This window comes from Balaenoptera ricei, chromosome 10 (assembly GCF_028023285.1).
Source record: "Balaenoptera ricei isolate mBalRic1 chromosome 10, mBalRic1.hap2, whole genome shotgun sequence".
Lineage (NCBI taxonomy): Eukaryota > Metazoa > Chordata > Mammalia > Artiodactyla > Balaenopteridae > Balaenoptera > Balaenoptera ricei.
Window position 1 is genome coordinate 43,277,520 of NC_082648.1, and position 9,055 is coordinate 43,286,574.

The 9,055-nt window shown below is 44.3% G+C and overlaps 1 protein-coding gene across 1 annotated transcript in view; it reads right to left on the minus strand.

The window, feature by feature from the left end:
* The window catches only part of SLC11A2 (solute carrier family 11 member 2), a 34,119-nt gene extending 25,911 nt beyond the window's left edge, over nt 1-8,208 (minus strand). The window contains exon 1 of the mRNA XM_059935898.1: nt 7,990-8,208. The gene's annotated coding sequence lies outside the window, so the exon portion shown is untranslated. The remainder of the gene's footprint in view (nt 1-7,989) is intronic.
* Nucleotides 8,209-9,055: the final 847 nt, after the last annotated feature.

Consider the following 9,055-nt stretch of genomic DNA (forward strand, 5'->3'; position numbering starts at 1 on the left):
GTTATTTAATTACGTTAAGAAAAAGATCGGGCTGCCCCGGTGGAGCAGTGGTTAAGAATCCACCTGCCAGTGCAGGGGACACGGGTTCGAGCCCTGGTCCGGGAAGATCCCACGTGCCTCAGAGCACCTAAGCCTGTGCGCCACCACTACTGAGCCTGAGCTTTAGAGCCCGCGAGACACAACTACTGAGCTTGAGTGTCACAACTACTGAAGGCCGCGCGCCTAGAGCCCGTGCTCCGCAACAGGAGGAGCCACCGCAATGAGAAGCCCGCGCACAGCAACGAAGAGTAGCCCCCGCTCGCCGCAACTAGAGAAAGCCCGCACGCAGCAACAAAGACCCAATGCAGCCAAAAACAAATAAAGAAAAAGAAAAAGAAAACTTAAAAAAAAAGAAAAAGATCAAGTGGAGATACAAGCAATAAGAATCAACCCAGCAGTACTCTGATAACTATGATTAACACTGCTTTGATATTCTAGCTCACCCCCAACCACTAAGTGTCACCTTTTCTTAAAGCCAGTAAGTTTCCTCCTCTCAACAGCAATCGACAGCAGGAAAAAAATGGCACTCATGGTTCAATATCATAACTATTTTATCCGATTCCTTATCAAAAGTTGTAAGACTGTTTTATAAGAATGCTAATTACATTTTGTCTAAATGTCAAAAGCCTACATATCCTTTGACTCAGCAATTCCATTTCTAAGAATGCATACTAAAGAAACAGTCCCACAGGAAGTATGTGCAAGAATATTTCCCACAGCACTGTTTGTAGTGTAAAAAGACTGAAACAACCTACTACATTTATAGGATGGAATACCATAAATAAGGCAGATCTCTATGGATTAATAGGAAACAATCTCCAGATATACTGTGAAGTTAAAAACCCAGTTTATAGAACAGCATGCTATCATTTACGTAGCAAAAAAAAAAAAAGAGAGAGAGAGAGAGAGAGAATACACACATACACGTACAGACGATATCCAAAGGACATGCCAAAAACTGGTACTGCCGTCCCTAAGAGGAAGCAGTGGGGGAGCACAAAAGAGGTCAGGCAAAAGGAAGACCTCTCACTGAATATACACTGTACACGGTTTTGCACTTAAAAAAATTTTTTTTACCATGTACCTGTATTGTTTATTTTTTTAAAACGTAAAGGTCACATAGGTTTACTCGGTTTCTCAATGAACACCTCAGGGACGTTCAGTTTCTCAATGAACACTTAAGGGACGTATCAGTTCTCTCTGATAAAGCTTCACAATGGACAATCAGAGATCTGAAGCCCTCTGGCTAGCAGGCATATATGGCCTCAAGCTTAACTTACTACTACTTTGACTTAGTGCGCAAACAACCAAGCTCTGAAACTGTGATTTGGAAGTTTCACCTGAATGCAAGGAATCAGAAAAATTCTCCTCAGGAAAGTGTTTCCTGACTCCCTAATTTGGGTTAAACGGCCCTCTTTCATGTTCCCCCAAGGCACCTGCTGCTTACTACTATCATATCACCTTATCCTGAAAGCATTTATTCCCTAGTAATATTCTTGCAACTCGTCTGTAAGTCTGAAATTATATTAAAATAAAAAATTATACCCCCCCAAACACATACTAGCTATAATAAATTCCGAACATTTAATTAATAATAATTCCATGTGTTCTCTTAGCATTTACAAGAAGTCTGGAAGAACAATTTGGATAGCCCAAATCAGTTTTTAAAATTGCCACCAAGAAAGTATGAAATACTGAGTATTAAAGTACATATAGGGCTTCCCTGGTGGCGCAGTGGTTGAGAATCTGCCTGCCAATGCAGGGACACAGGTTCGAGCCCTGGTCTGGGAAGATCCCACATGCCGCGGAGCAACTAGGCCCGTGAGCCACAATTGCTGAGCCTGCGTGTCTGGAGCCTGTGCTCTGCAATGAGAGGCCGCGATAGTGAGAGGCCCGCGCACCGCGATGAAGAGTGGCCCCCACTTGCCGCAACTAGAGAAAGCCCTCGGGGAGAAACGAAGATCCAACACAGCCATAAATAAATAAATAAAAAATTTTTTAAAAAAGTACATATATAACTTCAACTTAAACATTTTCCCCCTATGGTTAAAAAGAAGTTTGAATTTAAATTAATTTTTTTCTTATAAAATTCTCCTATAGAGAGCAAAGGCACCCCAAACCGTTTCACTGATTTTAGAGCTGTGTTCACTGTTGCAAAGGTCTCCCTAAAATTAATTTTAAGTTTTGGAGAGGAATGTCTTTGAACAGTCCTCTAATTCCTCTCCCCTTTTTTCCTCCCCCCACCTTGTATAAATAAAATCAGAGACAACTTTAAGTAGGAAAAGAAGTTTCATAAAGGCAACTAGAAAAGTGTGCATGGAATCAACTGATTAGATAAATGGGAACAGGAATGTTTAAAGTTGACTGCCAAAGCCATCTCTTCTGCCTCTTGATGTTTCCTCAGCCAACGTTCAGTGCCAGCAACATGCTGGTGACAAAGTGGAAACTGCCAGATGCACAGGCTTTAAAAAGTGATACCCAAGTTGTTCATTAGAGAATAAAAAGGAGTTGTGATAAAAAAAGAATTCCATTTGTTTTGAAGAAAATGTAAAGATTTCCAGATTCTTCTAAAATTCCCTTTTCTCTAAAGGTCTACTTTTAAGGCTAAAGCACTTGATATTCCTACTAAATCATGACTGTTAATCTAACATCTATACTGTGCAAGATGTTCTTCATGAAGGTGAACTCCTGCCCCTGATGACTGGGAGTCAACAAAACTGAAATATTCAGTGGTTCAAACAGATCTAACTGCTGTCTGAACCTACGTATTTTAATAAGGAATATTACTAGCCATTTTTTAAAATGAGAAATTATTACTTCCTCTGTTTTTCCATTCCAGGTCAATAAAGAAGCACCAATTTCCAAGTCTTTCCATCAGGATATACATCTAATTAATTCCAAAACTCAATTTGCCCCCATTGGGAATGATGGGAGAGAAACAGCTTAGAAAAGCCATGTGAATTTCTAAATTATAATTGAGGATGTGAAGTTTGGAATTATTTTTTCAATTTGGATAAAAAATAATCCTATTTTTCTCTCATTAAAATGAATTTGATATAAAACGACAAAATGAAAAAAAGGTTGGAGACAGATTACATCTACTTCCTGACATAAGAACAAAGCGAAAAGCCCCTCTGGTGTTAGTTTAAGAAAAAGGCCTGGAAACTCTAATCCTCTTACCTAAGTGAGTAATATTTCGGTAAGCTGAAAGTCACACAAGCACACCCAGTTTATAAAGTACAAACAGTGCTGCTATTGTACAATGTGCTTAACACGCATCAGATCCCCTCTCTCTCTCTCTCTGGCACAATGGCCACTGAGACAGACTGTTCATGTTACTGACTTTGTATTCCATAGTAATAATCTCAAAATTGGAGACATCTCCCTTAGACTACCAGAGAACTACAATTTCAGCTCAGCATCAAGTTTGCTACTTCCACCTGAGTTAGACTTTTGAAAATCTGTTTGATGGTTGAAAGGAAAACCTGACATGGAGAACATCTAATGATAAAGAAAGAAGAGAAAGAAAAAATCTTAAGCAGCAAGAAGAGGAGAGAGGGGGTAAGATAAGGGGAGGAAGAGTACAGTTGATAATAAAACCGGCTGCCTGGGTGTCAAAGACGATAACAGTGGGGAGAAACGTGGCCAGGCTGTCAAGAAGTACTGAACTTTTAGACAACAATATCACCCATCAACCAGAGAGTTCAGAATTAGAAGGGCCCAATTAATACCCATTAAATAGAGCTCTTCACTTTCTCTGCTCAGAGCTCTGAGGCTTAGCCAGCTTCAAATCTCCTTGACTGCTCACACGTCAGGGTCACTAATATCTTACTTCCAGAAACTATAGCTTGGTCTTTGTTCCTCCCAACTCTCACAGTGTGAGGCTTCCCCCGATTTCTTCCCAACCCGAAGTTTACAGCACTGCACTTCCCTTTGGTGGCCCAACCTGGCCTCCTGGCCTGACACATCTACCCTGGAACACAACTCCAAGCTCTGTGAAAATTTCAAAGACATCTTTACAGTGAAGTAAGAAAGTCTATTAAATCAGTCTATACCCACTTCTTGCCTCAGAAAAAAAGTGTTTTGCCCTTATACTTGCTTAAGTAGCTGTTCTGGCAAACGTGAAGAAAGATTATCATTAGAGTACATTCAACTTATTTATTCCAATGACAGATACTGGCCCCCCAATGCAGACTGACCTTAACAATTTTAAGTACGTATCTTCCTCAATGCTTCTTTGCTTAAAGCAAAGAAAAACTGTCTGTAAAGACAGACAATACATATAAGATTCTCCAGCCTCATACATGTCTCCTTCTGCTCTTTGGAACCCGCTACAATTTCAATAGTTAACTTGTAGCCTCCTTTCATTACCTAGGAATTTTAAATGTTTTTTTTTTTTAAACGCATTGTTTACTTTATTTATTTATTTATTTATTTTTGGCTGTGTTGGGTCTTCGTTTCTGTGCGAGGGCTTTCTCTAGTTGCGGCAAGCGGGGGCCACTCTTCATCGCGGTGTGCGGGCCTCTCACTATCGTGGCCTCTCTTGTTGCGGAGCACAGGCTCCAGACACACAGGCTCAGTAATTGTGGCTCACGGGCCCAGTTGCTCAGCGACATGTGGGATCTTCCCAGACCAGGGCTCGAACCCGTGTCCCCTGCATTGGCAGGCAGATTCTCAACCACTGCGCCACCAGGGAAGCCCTACCTAGGACTTTTTAATAGACACTTGATTGTTAGTGATAAATGGGACCAAAACAAACAAAAAAAACCCACACAAGATGACCTGCTAGCAATAAGAACAAAGACAAGCCTGAGAACCCTAATTTCCTAATTTAAGTCTTTACTGGGAACTGGTCCTTACACTAAAATATGTAAGTTACTCGGACCTTAAATTAAAAGTGGAAGACTTCCCTGGTGGCTCAGTGGTTAAAAAATCTGCCTGCCAATGCAGGAGACACGGGTTCAAGCCCTGGTCTGGGAAGATCCCACATGCCTCGGAGCACCTAAGCCCGTGCACCACTACTGAGCCTGAGCTCTAGAGCCCGCGAGACACAACTACTGAGCCCACGTGCCACAACTACTGAAGCCCGCGCACCTAGAGCCCATGCTCTGCAACAAGAGAAGCCACCGCAATGACAAGCCTGCGCACCACAACGAAGAGTAGCCCCCGCTCACCACAACTAGAGAAAGCCCGCGCGTAGCAATGAAGACCCAATGTAGCCATAAATAAATTAACTAATTTTTTAAAAAGTGGAAGAGGAATTAGACAATATATTTTTATTATCCCTGGCCAACTGCTTTATATTCCATTCTGATGTTATTATAGCTCATAATACATATTTGTTGTTTTGTTATATCCATATTCCTGATGATACCTGGAGGGCTTGTCTTTGTGTCTCCAGGGGCCAATAAATGTTAATTGTTAAATACATGTCTGTTAAATTATCAAAAGAATAAATGGCATCGGATGGGTGAGACAACAAGGATCTAGGACTTCTAACTCCTTATATTTGGTACAGTCAAATGCTCCCTGCCTCCTTTTCCAAAATATTTTATTAAAACCAGAGAGACTCACATGATAAAGATGACAATATTAAGGCAAAAGGCTTCCCTTTCTGCCTCAAACACTCAACTCTTTAAAGGTGTCACTCCCTGTCCTTATTAAAGCACAGAGGTTTCACAAAGACACTGTCCTCCACTCTCACCAAGCCAACATCCAACTTTCAACCCTATACAAGTACTAAACTGTCTTACTCCAAAGCTAAATAACTAAACTTACGCTATGTGTACTTCAGTCAAACTGGGCCAGGAGACTGTGCGGTAAGCGATGTTCTTTTTAGTAAACTCGAAGTTTCTCATTTTGTGATTAGTTCCCAGTAATGTTACCTATATAAACAGCAGCTTTCCTGGAAAGGGAGAACTGGAAGACAAAATAGTCTTCCATTAAAGCCTTCCAGACAGTACCAAGAGAATCTGAGAGGGACTTTTAAGCTCACAGAAAGGGCATAAGTACGGCAGCAGACATACACAGTAAGGAAACAGGGAATAAAGATGTCTTTGATTCCACAGCACCCACCCAAGCTCTTAGCACTAAAAGTCAAATAGAAAAGATGCTGCTTTGTATCAATAGATATGACTCTCTAACCTCTAACCTTTACTTCACTGAGTCAAAACTGAACCAAAGCTGCTTAGGAGCTCTGTGGAGTATTCCAAGGGATCACCGCTGATTTCCTAACAGTAGAGTAAGATTAGATTTGTGTCAAGCTTCCCCATTCATTAACAGAAGTGCTGCCAGGCTGTCCAGAAATTCCCCGCCCAAGTCCCAGCCATCCCGGAAACATGAGAAACCAAGAATGCTGCAATCATGGCCTTTTTGGTATTGGGTCCAAAAAAAACTGTGTCTAGGCCAAGACTGTAAATGAAATATCATCCAATGAAAAACTAAACAGTCAAAGAAGTTTTCATTTACCCAACACAGCTATCACAGACAGACCCAGTACTGTACAGAGGAAGTTTCCAACCTTATTTAATGATAAACACCCAGCAGAAAACCTTTAGTCACAGGTAATTATACTATAGCCTCAGATCATGAATGACGTGGATAGAAAACAGGCCTAAGGGTTCATTGGCAATAGGCTTACAGGATTTTGAACAAGGATAAGTAATAAGGTCAGAATTCTTTTAGTGTGGAATCTTTTAGGGGAAAGAAGGCACTTGTAGGTAATAATAAAACTCCTACATGCCAGGAATTGTTCTAGGCACTTCAAGGGTATTAACACATTTAATACTCACCACCAACTCTTTAAGATTGATATTATCAATCCCCATTTTAAATATGTGGAAACAAAAGAACAAAGAGGCTAAGCACCTTGCTCAAAGGTTTACAGAGCCAAGAAGTGCTGCAAACTAGTCGGGGTTCAGATTCCACTGGAGTCAAGGTAGAAACACAGTGTCCCCTGGTTTCACCAATATTCACTAGAATTATGACCTCTGGAAACCAGTCTCCTCTTGCCTCCCCTTCCATATAATTTTTGCTTTTGCATTTCACTTTAAAGAGATGTCACATTCCCTTAACTTCATAACGCTCCTTTGAAAGCAGTGGACGATATGAGAATATCTTCACTTTACACAGGAAAATCCAAGCCCAGGTTCCTCAACTTCTCCCCCAATGATGCTCTTTGAAATAATCTGATATATGAAGGGAATTTGGGGAAACCAAGTGAAAAGGAACCCAAAGGCGTAATAACATCAAAAAAATTAGCATAGCTTTAAAAGCAGGGACATATGAAACCAAACAGATGGAGAGCAGCCACCCCACTCACATACCGTGTGCAATAATGCCCCCTACAAAGGTACCTGGAGCCTGGAGGCTGCACAAACAGCCCTAAAACCAATCTACACACAAGTACTCAGCGACCTGCCCAGGCCCCTCACACGAAGGCGCTCCCTGGATGTCGGCTGCAGTAAAATGAATTCTTTTGTTGAAGTGGGGCGAAGGGAGGCCCAGGGAGCGAACGGCGCGCCAGGTCTCCGCAGATAAGAAGGCGGCCGCGGGGACCTTGCCCCGTGGCCGTCGGCCTCTTCCGCGGCGTGAAACGGGGTCAGCGCACCGTCGATCACGGGTCCCGGCCCCGCGGCTGGTCCGGCCGGGGGTTCGGCCATTTCTCTTAGGCCGCGGAGGGAAAGGGGTGAGGCCGCTGCAACCTCTGGCGTTTCCTTCCCGCCCCCCGCTCCCAGCGCCCTCCTCTCGGTCTTCCTTCGAATAATGCGGCTCCATCTGGACCCCGCGCCCAGGCCCTCACAGCCCGTGCCGCCCCTCGCAGCCCCGCTCGGCGCCCCGCATGCCCCATATTGGCCCCGGCGCCAGCTCCCAGGCCAGCCCTCCATCCGGGGAGCCCGGGGAAAGCCGGGCGCCCGCGTGACCTCTGACCTGCCCTGCGCCCCACCTTACCGTCTCCGCAACCACCTGACAGTCTGTCCACGCGCCAGACGCTCCATACCCCTGGAGCCAGCGCCACGCCAGCCTACCCCCTACACGCCCCGCGATTGGCCGACAGGACCGCAGCTGCACCTTCCTATTGGCTGGATTCTCCGTATTCCCCTTGGCTGCCGGCGAGCAAGGCGGGCCGACGGCAAATTCCGGGGCTCCGCCCACCCCAGGTCAGGCTGGAGGCGGGGCCACGGCGGCCCGGGCGAGAGCTGTCTCCTGCAGAGTTAGTGCTCGCGCTGGTCCAACCCACAGTGTGGGTTGGAGTCTCCCACCCCGCTGGCAACCTGCAGACACGTAAGTTTCCTGATGTAGTTCGCCGCGGCCTCATGTTAGGTCCTGGAAATCAAGATCATTTCTTCTGAGACGCGGCTCTGTGAGAGATACAGCTCCATCCTACAAAGTATAGCCACCTGGCAGGACCATTTCCTCTCGCCCCCAGAGCCACATCATAGTATCTGCTGCCCCACCAAGAGCACCCCACACCTGGGAGGAACCGCGAAACATCAGCTAGTGCAGCCATTTCGGCTGCATTAGTTGCCCCATTCCCAAGCTTCGGTAATGAATTGTTTTCCGCTCTCCTACGCAGCTGCCTCGCTTCGTCCCCCAAACTTTATTCTCCATCTACCCAAAAGTAGTCCCACTCCATCCGCAGTTTCAATCTCACATCCCAGAGTCTTTCTCTGAAGATGATGACCAGACTTGTGGTGCTTTAGAGGGGAGAAAATAGTCTGACTAACCACCCTAATTTTCTACAGTGTCGTTTAGAGCTACCAGAAACATTCTTAGACACCCCTCTCCCCGCGCCCCCCATCGCCCCCATAACTGCTTTCATTAAAGGTAACCAAGCTTATCTAGCCAAGTCATAGGCCTAGAGAGGAAGAGCATAAACCCCTCCAACATCTTTCTTCCTGTAAAAACTGCTAGGAGAAAATTTTATTAGTTGGTAAAAGAGTCCAAGAGAAGAGGAAAGGTGAGTAAACTGCAAAAAGGGAAATCCAAATAAAGTAAAAAGTAAAAACAAATTCAA